We start from the raw sequence: 21023 nt of genomic DNA, 5'->3' as shown, positions 1-21023 counted from the left end.
TCCCCCCCCCCCCCCCCCCCCCCCTTTCCCTGAGGAAAGGCTGCCTGGATCTAGAGAGAAAGTAGTGGCCAGGCTGGAGAAAGCGATGGGATCTAGTTGGGCCTGAGTTTGGCACATCAGGTTGGATGGCTGGGTCTCTTGACTGGGCTTGGAGGAGAAGGTGAAGAGGGCTTGACCTGGAAAGTGGAAGAGTTTATAGGGCTGACTGTTGGATCTCAGCATCTCCAGAATCAGAATTTGTGGGCACAGAAAGAGGGCTCTATAGGTAGGTTCCACTGGGCGAATGGGCATGGGGGTTAACAAGGACCAGGGCAGTGCCTAGGTTTGGAAGTTGGTAGGCTGAAGGAAATAGATGTGCCTAGGATCTGTGAGCTGGGGCCTTCCTGGATGGTCCCAAGAGACTTTCAGAGAAGTAGAACCTCACCAAGTTGGCAGGCTAGTTTACTTCTGGGTGCTTTGGGTCTGCCAGAGTAAAGTGGATCTTGAGTTTGACGAGCATGGCCTGGGTGGGGAGAGACAGTACCAGTTCTGCAGGAGCACACTGGTTAGCTCTGGAGGCGGGCTGGGATCATGCGTGGGTAGCTGGGCCAGACTCACCCAGCTAATAGGACTGCCATCTATCTGTAGGGGATCCGGATGGGCCCCGGAGTCGAAGCAGACCCAGTGAAGTGTCCAGCAGTTGCTGCGCATGGGGTGATGGGGGGGTGGGTCTGAGTCCATTGCCTCGCCCACGGTCAAGGCCACCACGTCTACGAAGCACACGCCACAGCAGAGAGCGGGGGTGTAGCAGCAGGCACTGCCCGTTTAGATACAACGGCTTTGCAGGAACACAGAGACGTGTGAAGCCTGTGGCTGATTACATTCCTGCCTGCAGGGATCACCCGATGGGTGCAAGTCAGAGCCAGTTAGGTCCTGTGACCCCAGTGCCGTGATCCTGCACCCAAATCTCCCAGGACCCCGGGGCCCTGAGCCCCATTCCCTGGGTGCCCAAGCGCCCATCTTCAGAGACTCACCCCTCCAGCTAGGAGCCTGCAGTTTTCATTCTCGTGTGCCCTGCCCACTGGTAGAACAGGGCTTGGATGGGCGGCCTCTCTGGCAGACTAGGGCCAATGTTTCAGCTGGAGATGCTCACCTTCGAGGCGGATGATCTCCCCATGGCCACAGCACACGCCCACGTGGGCCCCGCACCAGTGTCCAGCAGCGGACAACAGCCTGAACAGGAAGAGGTCTTGCGGCTCAGGCTCGCTGCCCTCTAACTCCACAGCCTCCCAGTGCTACCCCAGGAAAGCCTCAGAGAGGAAGGACTGGATGGTAGTGACCGCCCCAGTCAGGGCCTGAGAGGAAACAGCGACCAGACCTGTTTGCGCAGGGGGGGGTGCCAGTTCCTTCTGCCGGTCATCAGTGGAGACCTGTCTTCTCCAGACATCCCACCTGGGGGAAAACAAGACACGCTGAGGACTTATGCTCCAGGGGCTAGGCTTCACTAACCCACACCTGCCTCCATGTGCTGAAGAACTCCAGAGGCCTGGACATCGCCGATGGACAAATCCTGCCCTGAGCCACCACTAAGAACTCAGTTCCCAGAGACTGGGACCTCCTCCTCATCCAATGTTTTCTTCTCCTCTTAAATTCCAGCCTTTCCATTCCGCCCCTTTCCTCAAACATCTCCCACCTTGCCATTCTCTGGAGGCAACACCAAGAACTGCATGTAGTTGAGTTGAGCAGAAGCCCTGAAGAAACAGAAACCTGGGTGACATCTGGACCCAAGAGAGGCCTCTCCTCCCAAGCCTGAGTGGACCGAGTCCCCTCCAACAACAAATATCTATGGAGCAACTGTTCATTTGATGCTTACTACAATTCTACAAGATAGGTACAGGATCCCTGTTTCCAGGATAAGGAAACTGAGGTCCACGGAGGTTCCACATCGCTGGAGTGCACACAGCTTAATGTAGGTGTGCATGACTGTATGTGTCTGATCACCTTTACCTTCCTTTCTAGAAGGAAGTAAGAAACCCATTTAGTTCAGATTTGTCCTATCTACTGGGAAGAGAGTGCCCTGGGGACTTGGAAGGATGGCCCCCTGGACTGTGCCTGAGATGTGGCCTCAGAGAGTGCCTGGAAAGGGGGCAAAAATAGGGCCTGGTGAGTGCCCAGCGGTCCCAGCTGCAGAAGCCCTGGGAGAAAGAAGTAGACCCCTCCCCACCCGGCCCCCAGCTCCCCCTCTGCTCCCCCACCCCCCATGTCTGGGTATTTTCGTTGGAAGGGAGGGACTTGACTCCAACAGATTTGACTTGGAGAGGAAGGACTCATATGCAAATGAGGAGCCGGGCTGCCCCAGGCTGCTTTATGGAGTGCCAACCACAATGTGGCCATGGCTCCCCATCCCCCAACACTTCGTTTCCTTCCTGGTCCCAGTCTGTAGTCTCCTCTACTTATTCCTGGGTGAGTCTCATCTTCCCAGACTGGGAGCTGTGAAAGAGTCAGGTGACCAACTCATCCCAGTTTGCCTGGAACATTCCAGGTTTGTTTTTTGTTTTTATTTTTCTTTTTTAACGTTTATTCATTTTTGAGAGAGAGAGATAGAGTGTGAGCGGGGGAGGGGCAGAGAGAGAGGGAGACACAGAATCCGAAGCAGGCTCCAGGCTCTGAGCTGTCAGCACAGAGCCTGATGCAGGGCTTGAACCCACGAATGGTGAGATCATAACCTGAGCCGAAGTCGGATGCCTAACCGACTGAACCATTCAGGCGCCCCCATTCCAGGTTTTAAAAACACATCCCGAACCCAGGAAAACCTGGATGACTCGTCACCCTAGGTTCAGGTCTCTCCCTTTCCATCTGCCTTGACTTCAGGAGACCACAGTCATGTGCACAGTCCTGTGGCCTTAGGTCATGCTCTCCTGCAATCCTCCTAACAGGGAGGGCACCGTGGTTCCTGTTTTCCTCTCCCGCTTTGTCATTAGGCCAAGGAGCCATCACAGCTGGATCCTGGCCCCTATTGGGACAGCAGACATCCCACCTGGGGAGAAAACAAGACACGCTGAGGACTTCTGCTCCAGTTACCTGGGATGTGAAGCTCATCTAGGGAGAAAAAAACCAAAACCCAGCTATCACCACCTGGCCGCTCAGGAGGGAGGGGCCAGGCCACTGCCCCTCCCACAGATCCCCCTAGGCTGTGCCCTGTTTGTGCCCACAGCTCTGTGCTGCAGTCCTGGGACTGGGAGGCAGAGTCCCGACTGAGCCACTTCTCTATGTGGGACATCACGTGTGCCACTTCCTCCCTGTGGGCCTCAACTTCCTCATCTGTGAACTGGGGATAGTAAGCCCAGAAGGCTGGGCCTCACAGGACCATTGTGAGGCACAGAGAGCTCTTTGTGAGCCGGACGAGGAGAGCCGGGCAGTGTTGGCTTCTCTTTGGTCCGCCCATGAGGGTGCAGAGTTTGGCGTGAGGGGTAGAGAGGTGGAGAGAATGCATTTTTCTCGGCTCAGAGGAGAACAATGGGCCCTCAGAGGCTGTTGCCTCCCCGTGACCCCTGCCCCAGAGCTCTCAGGGAATCACCCGGCTGGAAAGGCTTGGCGAGCAGGGCCCCACCTCTGACTCTCCCTCTGAAAAGTTCCCCGTGGTGGTGGTGGTGGGAAGGATGGGGACACTTTGGCCACCATCAGCCAGGCCCTGGAATTTGAGTCAGGGTCTGGATGAGGAGATGCCCCTTCAGATAGTGGATCTGGGTCTACATGTGGTGCTCCATCAATAATAATAGTAATAGTAATAGTAATAGTAATAGTAATAGTAATAATAATAAATATCTATTGCTAAAAACCTGTGCTAAAGCCCCATTTAGCCCTAATGATGGTCATAAAATAGATACTGTTGTTTTCGTTCCCATTTTACAGATGGGGGGGACCAAGCCTCGCAAAGATTGCCAAGGTTACAAGCTAGTAAGTGGAGAAACCGGGATTCAACCACAGATGATCTGGTCTAGTGCCCTTGACCTTAACCACTGCACAGTACTACCTCTCTCGAGCTGCAGCGCACGAGTGTTCCCCCTGCCCCAGGATGTACCGACCCCATGTGTGCTTCCTGAGCTGGAGAAGCGGCCGCCCTTCCCTTTGACTTTCATAGAGCCACGCCACCATTCTCTCTGTAGGAGAAGAAAGGAGCAAGGCCCCTGGAGCTGTGAGCAAGAGCCCAGGGCACAAAACAGCTCAGTCTCTTGGCACCTTCCCAACAACGCTGCCTGCCCCGTGGGGGCTTTGCTGGGGGCCCGAGCTTTTCCTCCTTTCAGCCCCACTGAGGCTTCGGGGAGACAGAATGAGGATGCTAGCCTTGCGATTGGACGTGGGCCTACCAGGCAGTCTCTCCGAGGCCCCTTCACGACCTCAACCCAATGGGGTCCTGTCACTGAGCACAGACACTGTGGGGCCATCGTGGTGGCCCTAGGCTCTGTGGCTGTAGTCGGAACTCCTGGCCCCTCCCATCCCCCTTCAGTCTAGCCCTGGACAGAGTTCCTCTGTGGGAAGCAAGGTTTTGGGGTCACTGCCCTCAGCTGGCCATCTCAGTCAGAACAAGGGTCGGGGCTCCCTATTGGGGCCGAGCAGGCCCTTCCCTGGAGCCCCCAGCACACTCTGCTCCAGGCCACCCTTCCCTCGCAAAGGCTTTGGTCACCCCCCTCCCTCTTGGCACAGAGTAATCCCACCTGGATCCCAGCCCCCAGGCCAAGCAGCTTACCCTGCAGGTGCACCCCACACCTCGCTAGGCGCTCTCCTCTGCGGCCAGAGCAGAGTGGACAAGCTGTCCGTCCCTGCGGCAGAGAAGGGAGCCAAGCAGGAAGCCCTGGCACCCCATTCTGTGCACTGAGGCCTTGGCCAGTCTGATGGCAGCTCGCCCCCTTGGCAACGCAGAGGGCAGGTGGCAGCCAATGACTGTGAGGCTGGGGTCTGGGGTGGGTTATTGGTGCCCTCATTCACCTTCTCTCTCTTCTTCCCAGTGTTCTGCCCCTCCCCCCACAGCTGACCTGTACTTATCCCCTCACTGGCCTCTAGGGTCCCCAAGTGCCCCATCCCCACCCTACTGCGGTCTGAGAAACTCTCTATATATTCCCTTTAAATTTATTGAGACTTGCTTTATCCACTAACATATGGTATATTTTGGTGGATATACTATGTGCATTTAAAGAATATTTATGTTGCACATTTAGGTACAGTATTCTAGATATATCAGTGAGGTCAACATGGCTGATTAATGCTGTTCAGATCATCTATATCTTTACTGATTTTTTGTGTAGTTTTTCTACCAGTTGCTAAGAGAGGAACATTAAGACTTCCAACTATGATTGTGAGATGGTCTACTTCTCCCTTTAGCTCTGCTGAGTTTTGCTCTGTAGATTTTGAAACTCTGTTGGATACATAAACATTTTATGATTGTGATGTCTTTCCGATGACTTGACTTTGCATCGTTATGAATGTCCTTCCTTATCTCTGCTAATACGTTTTGTGTTGAAGTCTATTTCATCTGATATGCTATTTGCAGGTTCTGTATTTTACCATCCTATTACTTTCAATTTATGTCTTTATATTTAAAGTGCATCTCTTAGGCGGAATATAGGTGAGTCTTGTTTTAATTCATTTTGGCAATCTCTGCCTTTAAGCTGTTTAGTCCATAGATATTTAATAAATAATTGATATGGTTGGACTTAGGTCTACCATTTTTTAATTCTCCTTTTGATTTTTGTTCCTTTGTTTTCCCTTTCCTGTCTTCTTTTAACATATTCAAGTATTTTTTAAGAATTCTATTTTATCTATTAATAGCTCTACCTTTGTCTTATATTTCAGAAGTGTCTCTAGGTATTGCTACGTATCTACTTAACTTTTCACAAACTACCTGAGAGATAATATCAAACAACTTCATATAAAATGTAGATTTGTAAACATATGTGTCCAATACCACTATCCCCTACTTTATTTTTTATGCTGTATTTGTTATATATGTTATAGTTTACATACTTTATGCTTACATATTTTATACTTACATACTTTATACTTACATACCTTATAAGCCACAAGGTAATGTTATAATTTTTGCTTTAAAGTGTCCTATCTTGGGGCGTCTCGGGTGGCCTAGTCGGTTAAGCATCCCACTTTTGATATTGGCTCAGGTCATGATCTCACACTTCGTGAGATCGAGCCCTGCACAGGGCTCTGGTTGACAGCACAGCACACGCACATGCGTGTAGTCTCTCAAAATAAATCCATAAACATTAAAAAAAAAAAAGTGTCCTATCTTTTAGAGAAAGAAGACAAAATAGTCTTCTATATTTACTCAGACATATACCACATTGAAGTATATTTAACATACAATGTTATATTAGTTTCAGGCGTACAACACGATCATCCGGCGATTCTGTGCCTTTCTCGGGGCTCGTCAAGGTGAGTATACTCTTAATCGCATTTATCTATTTCACCCATCCTTCCATCCACCTCTTCTCTGGTAGCCACTGGAACTGTTCTGGTTTTTGTTTGTTCTCTTTATTCATTCATGACGGTCTGAGGTTTTCTCTGATATCATTTTCATTCATCCTATTGGATACAGAATTCCGTATTAATGGGTTTTTCTTTCAGAACTATCGCCTGACCTTCATGGTTTCAGGTGAGAAGTCCATGAGAACGGAAAACGTTGTTCTCCAACATGTCATGTGGTTATCTTAGGCCACTTTCAATATTTTCTCTTTATCTCTCTTTTCAGCAGTTTGATTGTGACATGCCTAAGAGTGGTTTTATTCATATTTACCTATCTTTTGCTTCCCTGACATTTTGAATCTGAAATTTTTTGTCTACAAGATATAGGGAAACAAATTATATATGCATACATACATATATATGTAGCCATTAATTCATCACATTTTTTCTACCCTGATTTCTTTCTCCTCTCCTCCCAGAGCTCCAATTAATGCCATCACCTAAATATTGATAGGTCATTTTTTTTCAATATTTTTTTCTCAGTCTCTTCTCAATATTTTCTTTCATTGACCCTTTCTCTGGACATCATTAATTTGCTGTTAAACTCACTCACTGAATTTTTAATTTTATTTTCAGTTCTTGAATTTCTATTTTTTAAATATTTTTTTCTGTATTAAGATTTCTCATTCATGTATTCATTAGCACTCTTTTCCTTAAACTCTTTTGTAGATATTTATAATAGCTGCTTCAAAGACACCTCTCCCCCACAAACATTTGGGTGGTCTTAGTATTTACTGCTACTGTCTGACCTTTCTATTAACACTGAATTATATTTGCAGGGGGGGAGCAGTCTAGGATTTAAAAAAATTCTATACTGGACGTTGGGGATGATACATTATACAGATTCTGGATTCTTTTATCTTCTGAAGAACATTGATTTTTGTATTAGTAAACAGTCAAATTAGTAACTTGAACTTGGGGCAACTGGGTGGCTCAGTCGGTTAAGTGTCTGACTTCGGTTCAGGTCATGATCATGGTTTGTGAGTTCAAGCCCTGCACTGGGCTCTGTGCTGACAACTTGGAGCCTGCTTCAGATTCTGTATCTCCCTCTTTCTCTGCTCCTCTCCTGCTCACTTCTGTCTCTCTCAAAAATAAACACTTAAAAAGAAAAGCATTAAAATTAAAAAAAAATAGCTTGAACTTGACCTTGTATTTGTATAGTTTTGGTTCAACCTTCGTCATGGTGAGTTTAAGTTTCCCCATTATTATTAAAGTGAATTTCTTAGTCCTGCCACTTGGTCTTCCAGAACATGGCCCTTTTGGGATTTCAGTGGACAGTCCAAGCTCTTCTGAGTTTATGAAAATCAAACTACAAATTCTGTCTCTCTTGTGGCAGGCAGCAGTTGAAATATCTGCCTTTTGCTTCCTGCCTTTGAGCTGTTGCTTTCCACTGGACAAGGAATTGAGGGATTTCATATGCAGATTTAGGGGATTTCTTCTCTTCAGCTTCCTCCTCTCTGGGTTTTCTCCCTCGATATCCGGCTGCTCTGGCAGCATTGAACTTTATCCACCAATATCTTTTCGTAAAAAACTATAGTTGCCATATGTACTTTACATTCCCAGGACTTATTATTTTATAACTGGGAGTTTGTACCTTTTGACTACCTTCACCCATCCCCCCACCCCTCCCCTACCAAGTCCACTTCTATCTTAAGCCAAGAAGTCTGTGGCTTTCTGCATGAGTTCTAGCCATCCCACACCTTGCGGACTGGGGAGTGTCCTAAGGAGAAAGCTTTGGAAACAGATCTCATCCAGTGCAGTTCACTTCTTTCAAGGATCAAATGTCTGGGTTCTACTGATTCTTAGTTACTCTCCAATTCCTCCAAGCCATTTAAACATTTTATTTTTTTTTAAATTAACATTCAGTAAAATTAACTAGTTTTGTTGTACATTTTTATGAATTTTAACACATGTATAGATTAATCACAGTCAAGATGAAGAACGGTTTCATCATCCCCCCAAACTAACCCTTTTTAACATGGTTCACTTGGGACAACTAATGAACCAAAACTCACACATTATTATTAACTAAGCTCCATACTTCATTCAGATTTCCTTAGATTTTTGCGAAGGTCCTTTTTCTGTTTCAGGATCCCTTCCCAGACATCATATAACATTTAGGCATCCTATCTCTTTGAGCTCGTCTTTCTTATCACGATGGCTTTAATTTTTAAATTTTTTATTAATGTTTACTTATTTTTGAGAGAGAGACAGAGAGAGAGAGACAGAGTGTGAGTAGGGGAGGGGCAAAGAGGGAGACACAGAATCTGAAGCAGGCTCCAGGCTCTGAGCTGTCAGCACAGAGCCCAACGCAGGGCTCGAACCCACGAACCGTGAGATCATGACCTGAGCCAAGGTCATACGCTTAACTGGCTGAACCACCCAGGTGCCCCTATCGCAATGGCTTTAAATTGCATTTCCTTAATATGTTGGACATATTTTCATGTGCTCACTTTTCATCTATATAATCTCTTCGGTGAAGTTCACCATTTTAAAGTGTACAATTTAGTGGGTTTTAGATTGTTCGTAAATATGAGCAACGATCACCACTAACTAACTGCAGAACATTTTCATCATCCTCAAAAATCACCCCATATTGGGGGGCCTGGGTGGCTCAGTCAGTTAAGCGTCTGACTTTGGCTCAGGTTATGACCTCTTGGTCCATGGGTTTGAGCCCCGCATCAGACTCTGTACTGACAGCTCAGAGTCTGGAGCCTGCTTTGAATTCTGTGTCTCCCTCTCTCTGCCCCTCCCCTACTCGCACTCTCTCTCTCTCAAAAATCAAAATAAACATTAAAAAAACTTAACAAAAAAATCACCTCATATCCATGAAATAGTCACTCCTGATCCCCCTCTCCCCTCAGCTCCCCAGTAACCACTAATCTGCCTTTATGGATTTGCTTATTCTGGACATTTCATATGAATGGAATTATATCATCGGTGACCTTTTGTGTCTGGCTTCTTTCACTTAGCACGTTTTCAAGATTTCATCCATGTGTAGCATTTGTTTTTATGAACATCCTTTGTTTTTATGGTCAAATAATATTGCATTGTATGAATATACCATATTTTGTTTATCCATGTATCAGTTGACGGGCATTTGGGTTGTTCCCACTGTTGGAGTGTTATGAGTAATTCTGTTATGCATATTCATGTACCGGTTTTTGTTGGAGCATATGTTTTTAGTTCTCTTGGATCTATATCTAGGAGTAGATTGCTGCATCATATGATAATTCTATGTTTTGAGGAACCATCCAACTATTTTCCAAAGCAAATGCACCATCTTACATTCCTATCAGCAATGTTCCAGTTTCTCCACATTCTCACTAACACTTGTATTGTCTTTTTTCATTACAGCAATCCTAGTAGGAGTGAAGTGGTATCTAACTGTGGTTTTGATGTGCATTTCTCTAATGACAAATGATGTTGAGCATCTTCTCATGTACTTCCTGGCCATTTGTAGATCTTTGTTGGAGAAGGTCTATTCAATACCTTTCGCCATTTTTAATTAGGCTGTTTCAATTTTTAGGTTGTAAGAATTCCTTATATATCATGGATACTAGACCTTTATCCAATTGTAGTCTGTAAATATTTTCTCCCACTCTGTGTATTGTCTTTTCACTCTCTTGATATACATATTGACACATAAAAGTTTTTCACTTTGGTATAGTTCAATTGATCTATTTTTTATTTTGTTGCTTGTGCTTTTGATGTCATAGCTAAGAAACTATTGCATTATACAAAGTCACAAAGATTTACACCTATGTTTTAAGAGTTTTCTAACTTAAGCTCTTACAGTTAGGCCTTGTATCCACTGAGTTAATTTTTGTATATGGTATAAGGCAGGGATCTAATTCATTCTCTTGCATGTGGATTTTCAGTTTTTTGAGCACCATTTGTGGAAATCATCTTTTCCCCATTGTGTGATCTTGGGACTTCTGTTGAAAATCCATAGGCCATAGTTGATGATTTTACTTCTGGAATCTCGATTCTATTCCACTGATCTACATGTTTATCCTTATGCTAACAGCACACTATCTGGATTATTGTAGATTTGTAGTAGGCTTGAAATAGGGAAATGTGAGTTCTCCATCTTTGATCTTTTTAAAGACTGTTTTGGCTATTTAAGGTCCCTTGCAATTCCATATGAATTTTAAAATCTGCTTGTCCATTTTTCAAGTTTACTTATTTTGAGACAGAGAGAGAATCGCAAGCGGGCTTTGCACTGTCAGCATGGAGCCTGATGTGGGGCTTAAACTCATGAACGTGTTGAGATCATAACCCAAGCTGATATCAAGAGTCAGACGCTCAACTGGCCTGGCCACCCGTGCACCCCTGCTTGTCCATTTCTTAAAAAAAAAAAAAAAAAGGCATCTGGGATTTTGCTTGGGATTGTGTTGAACTTTTAGATCAATTTGGGGAGTAATGCCATCTTATTATTGTCTTCCAATCCATGAAAATGGGATGTCTTTCTATTTATTTAGGTCTTCCTTAATTTCTTTCAACAATATTTTGTGGTTTTCAGTGTATAAGTCCTGTAGTTCTCTGTAAAAAGATAATCCCTAAGGATTCTTTTTGATACTACTGTAAATGAAACTGTTTTCTAAATTTCATTTTCAAATTTTTCACTTAGTTTACAGAAATACAAATGATTTTTGTACATTAATCTTATATCCTGAAACCTTGCTGAATTTGGTTTTAGCTATTAGGTGTGTGTGTGTGTGTGTGTGTGTGTGTGTGTGTGTGTGTGTGTCTTTAGAATTTCCTATATATAAATCAGGTCACTTTTTTTTTTAAAGTAGGCTTCACACCCAGCATGGAGCTCAGTGCGGGGCTTGAACACACAACACTGAGATCAAGACCTGAGCTGAGATCAACAGTCAGACGCTTAACCGACTGAGCCACCCAGGCGCCCCATGTCTTCTTTAAATAGAGGCAGTTTTATTTTCTCCTTTCTAATCTAGATGCCTTTTTCTTTCATAATTGCCCTGCCTGGAATCTCCAGTACAATGCTGAATAAGGATGGCAAGAACAAACGTGCCTGTTTTATTCACAATCTTAAGAGGAAAGCTTTTAGTCCTTCATCGTTAAGTAGGATGTTACCTGTGGATAGGGTTTTTGTATGTGTGTGTGGTAAAACATACATAACATAGGATTTACCATTTTAACTATTTTTTAAAAATGTTTATTTATTTTGAGGAAGAGAGAGAGAAAGAATCTCAAGCAGACTCTATGCTGTCTGAGCCCATCGTAGGGCTTGAGCTCATGAACTCTGAAATCATGACCTGAGCCAAAAAAAAAAAAAAAAAAAAAAAAAGTCAGATGCTTAACCAATTGAGCCACCCAGGCACCACACCATTTTAACCATTTTTAAGTGTGTAAGTTCAGTGGCATGAAGTACATTCATACTGTCATGCAACCATCATCACCATCCATCTCCAGAACATTTTCATCATCCCAACGTGAAACAACCAACAATCTCTGTCATAGTCCCCACCTCACTTCATGAGGCCATTTTAACAATATAAAAAGCAAAGGCAATCCAGTAACAATAATAACAACAATAAACCTTATAGGCCAATCTTTCTTATGAACATAGATGCAGAAACTGTCTTCTAAAAAATTATTAGCAATAATGTATTAAAACCATGATCAATTTGGGTTTATTCTGAAAAGTCAGGCATGGACTAAAATAGAAAAGCTATTAGAATAAATCACTGCAGATTATGAAAAGCCATATAGTAAATCTCATTAAGTACATAAAAACATTGACTAAAGGTTAACATCTATGATAACAGCTTTTAAGCAAGCTGGAAATGGAAAAGAACTTACCTAGTAAAGGTTATCGTGGCAAATACATTTAATAGCAAAGTGTCAGAGCTTCTCATGGGCTGAATTGTGTCCCACAAAAATTAATATGCTGAAGTTCAAACCAATATCTCAGAACGTGCCCTTATTTGGAAATGGGGTCATTACAGATGTAATTAGTTAATAGGAGGCCATTAGGGTGAGTCCTAATCCCATAGAACTGGTGTCCTCACAAAGAGGAAATGTGGACACAGAGGCAGACAACCACACAGTGAGAACGTCACATGAACATGAAGGCAGAAGTCAGGGTGATGTGTCTACAGCCTAGTAACACCAAAAGTTGCCAATAAACCACCAGAGGCTACAGGAGAGGCATGGAACAGATTGCCCCTCACAGTCTCAGAAGGAACCAGTCCTGCTGACCCCCGGCTCTTGGACTTCCAGGCTCCAGAAATGCGAGATGACAAATTCCTATTATTTAAGCCACCCAATTTGTGGTACCTCGTTACAGCAGCGAATTAATATAGCTTCCTTTCAAAATCAGAACAAGACAAGGATGCCTGCTATCACTGCTTCTAGTCAACAATGTACTGAAGATGTTAGTGTAAGGGAGGAAAAAATTCTCTTCTACCCTCTTAGGGTCACTGGCTGGACCGAAGAATTAAAACTAATATAAAAAAGATTAGCGGGAGAAAAGCATACAAATGTTATTACATTTTTACATGTACAAGGGGGCCTTCACAAAAGAATGGAGACCTGGAAAAGTGACCAGGGAGGGAAGCTTTAAGTCTTTTAGACAAAGAAATACTAAATTTGTCACGAATTGACCAGACAAAGGGATCTGGGCTAAGTGTTAGTAAACGGTAAATGTGAGATAACAGAAAGGACATATATTGGTCCCTGTCCCTCATTCCTGACGCAGCACTCCTAAAACCCTTTTGTGGATTCCTATGTGGTAAGAGAACTACAAGTATTTTGTTTTGATCTTTGGCCTTTGACTCCAGTTCCTAAATCCCTCGGATCCCTTCACAAGTGATAGCAATGTCTTTTGTTCTAATGAGGTGAATCTTGGTGGCCTTCCGGAGGGGGGCTGGTCACCCCACAAGACCAGGCTATGGTTAGAAGCTCGGACATTTCAGCCCCATCTCTCATTCTCCACAGAGAGGAAAGGGCTTGAAAATGGAGTTAATTATATGTATAACTTATTTTTATTTAAAATATTTCTATTTATATTTAGGGGTGCCTGGGTGGTTCAGCAGGTTAAGTATCTGACTCTTGATTTCGGCTCAGGTCATGATTTCACAGTTCGTGGGATCAAGCACAGAGCCTACTTGGGATTCTCTCTCCCTCCCTCTGCCCCTCCCCTGCCTGTTCTCTCTCTCTCCCTCTCAAAATAAATAAACCTAAAAATATATTTATACTTAACATAATTTATATATTATATATTTTTGTATATTAAAGTATATATTCTCTATATGCCTATAATCATTTATAACAAATCATTATTACTCTTATGTAAATCATCATACTAGATATATTAAATCCTAGGTGTCAGACATATTAACTTAGCGTTTGTAACTACCCAACACGTAGACGGGAAGAAGCCTTATATACCACGGAGAGAATGTGATCTATCTCGTAGTCCCCTAAGGAGCTACTGGAATAGGAATTTTGTAATTAAATAAGTTCTAGAGAATTACTAGTGGCCAGTGTGAGAGATAATGGAAACTGGGAAAGCAGGCTTTTGGGGATGGCTGGATGAAGGCAAATGGATTAAGAGATCAATGTGTTAACTAAGGCCGTGCCAGGCACAATAAAAAGAGACATAAAGGAGAGATTGAGGTGACTGACACTTGAGAATCCTTGTAATTGGGTTGTGCCCGGACATCCTTTCAAATCTCCCTTCCTAATCAAAGTCGGTTAAGGGTTAAAGTTTCTTCTACTCCAGTTCTTGATTCATGTCCAAGGGTAAATACCACCTTATACTCTTTCAAAGTGCTAGAACATTAACTTACTTGATCCTCTCAAAGAATAAGTACAGACAAGCATTTTAGAATGACTTTAAAGGGTCTCTTTCAAGGTTCGAAGGGCACAGCCAGGACCAAACCCCAAATGTTCTGATGGTTGAACCTCATGGGTAACAATGCAGAGAAACTACAGTCCATTTGGTTGATCGGGCTGTTGACAGAGCACAACATACACCTTCATGAGGTTTCGGTCCTGGCTTGTTACAGATAAAGCTTCATTTCTAGCTTTCATTTCATCTCTATCCAGAATCATTCCAAGAGAAGACATTTAGAGGCCTTCAAATCAGGAAGATCATCACCAGTATCTTCCTCAATAGTCAGGTGGGACTTCTTTTTTTAATTTGAGAGAGAGGATGAACAGAGGAGAGGCACAGAGGGAGAGAGAGAGAATTCTAAGGAGGCTCCATGCCCAGTGTGGAGTTTGACTCGGGGCTCAATTCCACAACCCTGGGACCATGAGCTGAGTTGAAATCAAGAGCGGATGCTCAACTGACTCACCAGGCACCCTGGTGGGACTTCACAGCATCCAAACAAACCTGCGGAGTTTGTTCTCACCAAGTGACCCTTCTCATAGCCTCTCAAGCACAGAGGATTTGTCTATCCCCTTATCTTGATTGAGTTACTCTCCTCACCCCACCGTTGGCTCCTGCCTCCAGTGGAATGCCAGGAACCCCCCACTGCCCAGCCAAGGAACAAGCTAAAGCAAGTAAAAACCACCTTTCCTCTACAACAGTGTTATATCACAAACAACTGCCGTCACTTGGTCTTTTCAAAAGAGAATGAGCTTTTATCTGTATGTAACTAACCATGAATGTATGTGTATCTGAATAGACTGATTCATCTGTGTTGAACTTGGGGAAACCTTCAGGGTGCTTCTGTGGAATTCCTGCATTTGCTTTTGTGGCTCTGAGGTCTCAGGAGGACAAAGAACTCCTTACCATCCTGGATCTTCTCTGCACACATATGAGAACATCTGAATGCTAAAATTCTGAATGTTTGGGTTTTGAGTGAAATGAGGGATCCTGGAGTCTGAGAGGTAGGTTTTACATTTGTTTAATAAGTGTATCTCTTCTTCTTAAAGCCCATTAACTATTTGTTATCGACCTGGCTTTACTGGCCAGTCTACCGGAGGGAGGAACAAAGGGAGGGGATTGTCCACTGCAACCCCCAGAGGACACTGTCAGCATGACGGGCCGCTGTAAGACTGTGACCACCTTTTCACTGGAGACATTCTCCAGAGGCAACAGCTGGGACTTACCTGAGTATGCACAGGTTACACTCTGGGCGATTCAAAGCCTTATACAAATGTGCCCCCCTTTCAGGCTCCAAGGTACTCTGGGCCACCTTTGTATTTGTGAGATTTTTGTTTGTGGTTAAGAACAGAGGCAGACTTGTCACAATCAGAAGTGCAAAACGTCCCTCAAACATTCAGTGAAGACACACAGGTAAGCAATGACCCAAAATAAAGTCTTGAAAGTAATGAGAAAAACCGTATGTGAACCCAAAATGGAGTACCCTGTGAAAATCTTAAAAAAGACAAACCTAGAATAAATAAAGCTTATAGTACACATACACTATTTATTTGCACCGAAGAAATAGTTTAAGGGGTGCCTGGGTGGCTCAGTGGGTTGAGCGTCCGACTTCAGCTCAGGTCATGATCTCACGGTTGGTGGGTTCAAGCCCCACGTCGGACTCTGTACTGACGGCTCAGGGCCTGGAGCCTGCTTCGGATTCTGTGTCTCCCTTTCTCTCTGCCTCTCCCCTGCTCACGCTCTCTCTCCCTCTCTCTCTTGAAAATAAACATTAAAAAAATAGTTTAAGCAGAAATTTTCCCTCTAATCCTATTTGACACACAGCTCACAACTCCACCTCTGTTTTGTGAAAACTGTCAGACTCCAACAAAACATGGACAGAGGAGCAAAGGGCCAAGAGCGACTAAGGGACTCTTGAGAATAAGGTTGGACGACTTATCCCACTGGATACCAAGTCCAAAGCTATAGTAATGAAGACAGTATGGTAGTGGTGCAAGATTATACAAAATGACCGACAGAACAGATTGGGGGTCCCAGAAACGTTGCAGAACCGATTATTTTAAAATTTTATCTGAGCTGGGGTGGCTCGGTCGGTCAAGCATCTGACTTTAGCTCAGGGCATGACTTGCGGTTTGTGAGTTTGAGACCCTGTGGGGCTCTCTGCTGACTGCGCAGAGCCCGCTTCAGATCCTCTGTGCCCCCTTCTTCCTGTCCCTCCCCTGCTCTCTCTCAAAAGCAAATACACATTAAAAAAATTACCACTTGGAGCGAAGAGGAGATAATTTGTCCATTTCGTTATCACAGAAACAAGTTAAATAAAACAATGAAAAAATATTAAGAGAAAACATTTGCCTCCCACCACTGTTTATACTCCAGGTTCATGAAGGGGTGGGTATCACTAACTGGTAGCTGAAGTCACAGATAGGACTTTCTAGATGTTTCTGCTCAGTTAAGGAGGTGACACCACAGGATACAATGATCCATACCTTACTCCAAACAGAAATCAAGAAGAACTCTGTTTCAGTTTTGTAGTGACATATGAACAGCTTGGCTCTTTCTAAAAAAATGTCAGGTTTTGTTTCAGAAAAAAATACACACGTAGCTGCCATGCTCTTCCATTTCTTCAAGGAGATCTAGGTTCCCGTTTGGTGCTATTTTCCTTGTGCCTGAATGACTTCGATATTTGTCGTAGGGAGGGTATGCTGCTATGTCTTTAGTATGTCTGAGTAAGTCTTGGGGCACCTGGGTGGCTCAGTTGGTTAAGTGTCTGACTCTTGATTTCAGTTCAGGTCATAATCCCAGGATGGTGAGATCGAGCCTCGTGTCTGGTTGTGCACCGGCAGCATGGAGCCTGCTTAAGACTCTCTCTGTCCCTCTCTTCTGCTCACATGTGCCCTCTAAAATAAAAAAAAAAAAAATTTAAAGTCTTTATTTCACCTGTTTTTGAAATAAGGTATAGAATTGGTATAGCAGTCTAACTTGGCTGTTTTCTTTTGTTCTTCTATATGTAGGATCTGCCCCTATCCACACCCCTTGACCCCGACAGCTTTCAGATTTTTTTCACTGGTTTTAAAAATTTTGATTATGATGTGGTTGGTATATATTTTTGTGTATTTCTTGTTCTTGGGTGCTCACTGAGCTTCAATCTATAGGTTTATAATATTCATCCATTTGGGAAAACTGTGGTCGTTATTTCTTCAAATATATCCTCCCCTCTTTCTTATCTCTTTTAGGAATTCAAATTACAAGTATATTAGGCCATTCGAAGTTATCTGATAGCTGATACTGTTCAGCCTGCTAATCATTGATAAGATGCTAGACATTGTGAATTTTATTTTTATTTTAGAGAGAGAGCATGTGCAAGTGGGGGAGGGGCAGAGTTAGAAAGAATCTTAAGCAGGCTCCACACTCAGCATGGAGCTCAATGGGGGCTTGATCCCATGACCCTTGGATGACGACCTGAGGCAAAAGCAAGAGCTGGATGTTCAACAGACTGAATCACCCAAATGACTCTACACCCAATGTGGGGCTTGAACTCACAACCCTGAGATCAAGAGTCATGTGCTCTTCTGACCGAGCCAGCCGGGCCAGACATTGTGAATTTTACATTAACTGCCGGATATTTTTGTTCCTACAAAATTTTTAGAGCTTTGAAGCAGTTTTAAGATGTAGTTATTTGGAAACTGATCCTTTTCTGATCTTATTTTTAAGATTTGTTGGGTGGGACTAGAACTGTATTTAGCCTAAGGATAATTATTCCCCACTAATGAAGCAGGACCTTTAAAAAAAATGCTTATTTATTTAGAGAGAGAGAGAGAGAGACAGTGCTAGCTTCGGCAGCACATATACTAAAATTGGAACGATACAGAGAAGATTAGAGAGACAGAGAGAGAGAGAGAGACAGACAGACAGACAGACAGACAAAGAATCCCAAGCAGGCTCCATGCTGTCAGCACAGAGCCTGACACAGGGCTTGATCTCATGAACTGTGAGATCATGACCTGAGCCAAAATCAAAGGTTGGATGCTTAACCGACCGAGCCACCCAGGCGCCCCAAAGCAAGACTTTCAGTACTCTTTCAGTACTCTCCCCAATGCCTAATGGGTTTTTCCAGTCTTGGTGGTGGGAACAGGTGCTATTTTGGGCCCTGTAGCACTGATGTCAAACCCTCTCAGGTTGTTCTTTTTCTGGCATCAGGTTTCCTCACACACGAGCTGATCAGTACTCTGTGAACACTCAGTATGAACCGTCTGCCGATCTCTACATTTACCTACCCAGTCCTCTCCTCCACGGCTCGCTGTCCCATAAACTCTGGCTGCCTTGGTCTCCTGAGACTCTCAGCACCGTGTCTTCAAATCAGTGAGTCCACTGAGGCTACCCCCCCCCCCCCGCCCCAAACTATTTTACACTGCTTTTCTCATTTCAATACTTTAGTTTGATACGACAGTAGATGGACCTCTTGACTTTTTAAAATATTTATTTATTTAGAGAGACGGGGCGGGGGGAAGGGGTAGAGAGGGGGGAGAGAAAAGAGAAAGGGAGAGAAAGAATCCCAAGCAGGCTCCATGCTGTCAGTGCAGAGCCTGTTGTGGGGCTTGATCTCATGAACCATGAGATCATGACCTGTGGCAAAATCAAGAGCCTGACGCTTAACCTAATGAGCCACCCAGGTGCCCTGGATCTGTTGACTTCTATATGAGGAAATCATCTTCCAACTTTTGTGCACCTCTTTTATCCTTATTGGTTATATTACTTTGATCTTTACACAGTGGAGTTATTTTTGTTTCCTGTATTTTATATAGAGATTCTGAAATTTCAAATTGAGTATATAGCATTTGAGATTGTACTTCTGTATGATTCACTGCAGAACCAAGGAATTAGATCCATAGAGAAAGAAATGTAACCCTCTGTCACTAAACTTGTGCCACACGCACAAAAATGACCACTTCAAGGATCAAGGTCAAATCGAATCTTTTTACACTCTAGCAGTTGCTGATAATCATGCTACACTTTAGTTTTTGTACTCGGACTAACATGTCCTTATAAAACTCTGCTTTCCCTGGAGTTTCTAATAACCTTTTATTTGACAAAACAAAGCATATGCTATTTCCTCTTTTGGTGATGATCATCCAGCCTCTTACTTTTCCTGTTTAACAGGAATCCGCTTTTTCTTTCAAGGAATTCTGATCCTTTGGTATCCTGTTCTAATGTGAACCCGTTATTTTTCAGGCTTGCTACATAGCTGATATCCTAGGATTTTTTTTCCACCGCATTCCTAGGGTGGAGTCCTTTTTACTAGATGTCTTATTCTCTCCAAAGTATACTAAGTAATTGCACAAAGATGTAGATGTGAAGTAAATGTGAATTTTTGCATATCTGAGATATCTTTTTCAATTTTCTACTTAATTGTTTGGGTGTAAAATTCTGTATCAAAAACGCTTTCTGTCTGGACCTTGAACGTCTGCTGCAGTATCTTCTAGCACACATTTCTGCTGACCAGAAAACAGATGCCAGTCTGATTCTCACTCCTTCTTAGGTAACTTGTTTTCCTTCTCTGAATGCTTTCAGGCTATTATCTTTAGTATTCCAAAATCTTGCAAGGATTTGCAGTGTGTGTGTGTGAGAGAGACAGACAGACAGACTATGCTTAAATTCACTATGCTTAGCAACTTTTCAGTAAAAAAGATGTGTATCTCTAATTATCCAAACTATCATCCTTCTATGATTTCTTTTCCTCCATTTTTTCCCGATTTTTTCCTTCTTAAATTCTTTCAGTTATCTGGTAGATTTATAGACTGACGTTTTATCTTTTTTCTAATTATCTTTTTGGGAAAACTGTATTTTTTATTCCAGTACTAGTAAATGTTTATTTTGACAATCATCTTAAATTTCTAACCACTCTTTTTCATTATTCCTTTTCCATGGTAACCTATTCTTGATTTATGGTGCAGTATCTTCAAATCTTTCTGTAGATACTAACTTCAGTTAGTGTTTCACTTACTCTCTTGGGCCAGCTCTTTGCTCAATAAGGTCTTTTTCTTACCTGCCATTGGTTTTCTTCGGGTGTAGTAAATCTCAGTTGAACATTTAAAAGAAATTACATAAAAACAAAGGACCCGGCTTCTGGGTGGCTGGCTGAGTCTCTTCTGCCACTGGGAGTTCAAATTCTCCAGAATTCTCCAGCGGGCCTCCTCGAGGAATGGGAAGGACAACGTGAGGTACGCACCCATACGGGACTATCGAATGGGAGACTTCACTTATGGGTACACGGGCAGAGAGCAGGAAGGAGGAGCCTTCCAAATGCCCAAGTGAGAAGGGCTTTCCTTCGCTGCAAACTGGGGCCCTCCTCAAGCAGCTCATTCATGTTTCTTCCAGGAACAGTCCTCCAGCTTTTGTTTGCATGTAGGTTTAGTTGAGTGACGCTGCAGCGAACCTGGTCATTCTGCATCAACCAGCACACTGGCTCTAGGTCCTGTCCTTCAGTTACCCTTTCCTATTAATCCTGTTGCCGCTCTGTTTGCCGCTCTTAGTCTGCCCCTCTTGGAGATATTCCTGGGAAGAAAGACTTCACACCTGCTAAGTTCACACTTGTAAAACTTCCAGGCTATAGTTTGTACTCTAGTGTATCTCCTAGTAAGTTCCC

At 43.6% G+C, this 21023-nt stretch overlaps 1 long non-coding RNA gene across 1 annotated transcript in view; it reads right to left on the bottom strand.

Annotated features, from left to right (window-relative positions):
- Positions 1–42: 42 nt before the first annotated feature.
- LOC122468210 overlaps positions 43–21023 on the bottom strand; it is a 32952-nt gene continuing 11971 nt past the window's right edge. The window contains exons 3-6 of the long non-coding RNA XR_006293159.1: positions 6353–6573; positions 1358–1431; positions 1133–1212; positions 43–502 (exon numbers count right to left, since the gene is read on the bottom strand). This is a non-coding gene — a long non-coding RNA (uncharacterized LOC122468210). The remainder of the gene's footprint in view (positions 503–1132; positions 1213–1357; positions 1432–6352; positions 6574–21023) is intronic.

Source organism: Prionailurus bengalensis, chromosome B3, assembly GCF_016509475.1.
Source record: "Prionailurus bengalensis isolate Pbe53 chromosome B3, Fcat_Pben_1.1_paternal_pri, whole genome shotgun sequence".
Lineage (NCBI taxonomy): Eukaryota > Metazoa > Chordata > Mammalia > Carnivora > Felidae > Prionailurus > Prionailurus bengalensis.
The sequence above is the reverse complement of the archived record's forward strand: the minus strand, read 5'-3'. Positions and strand labels throughout refer to the sequence as shown.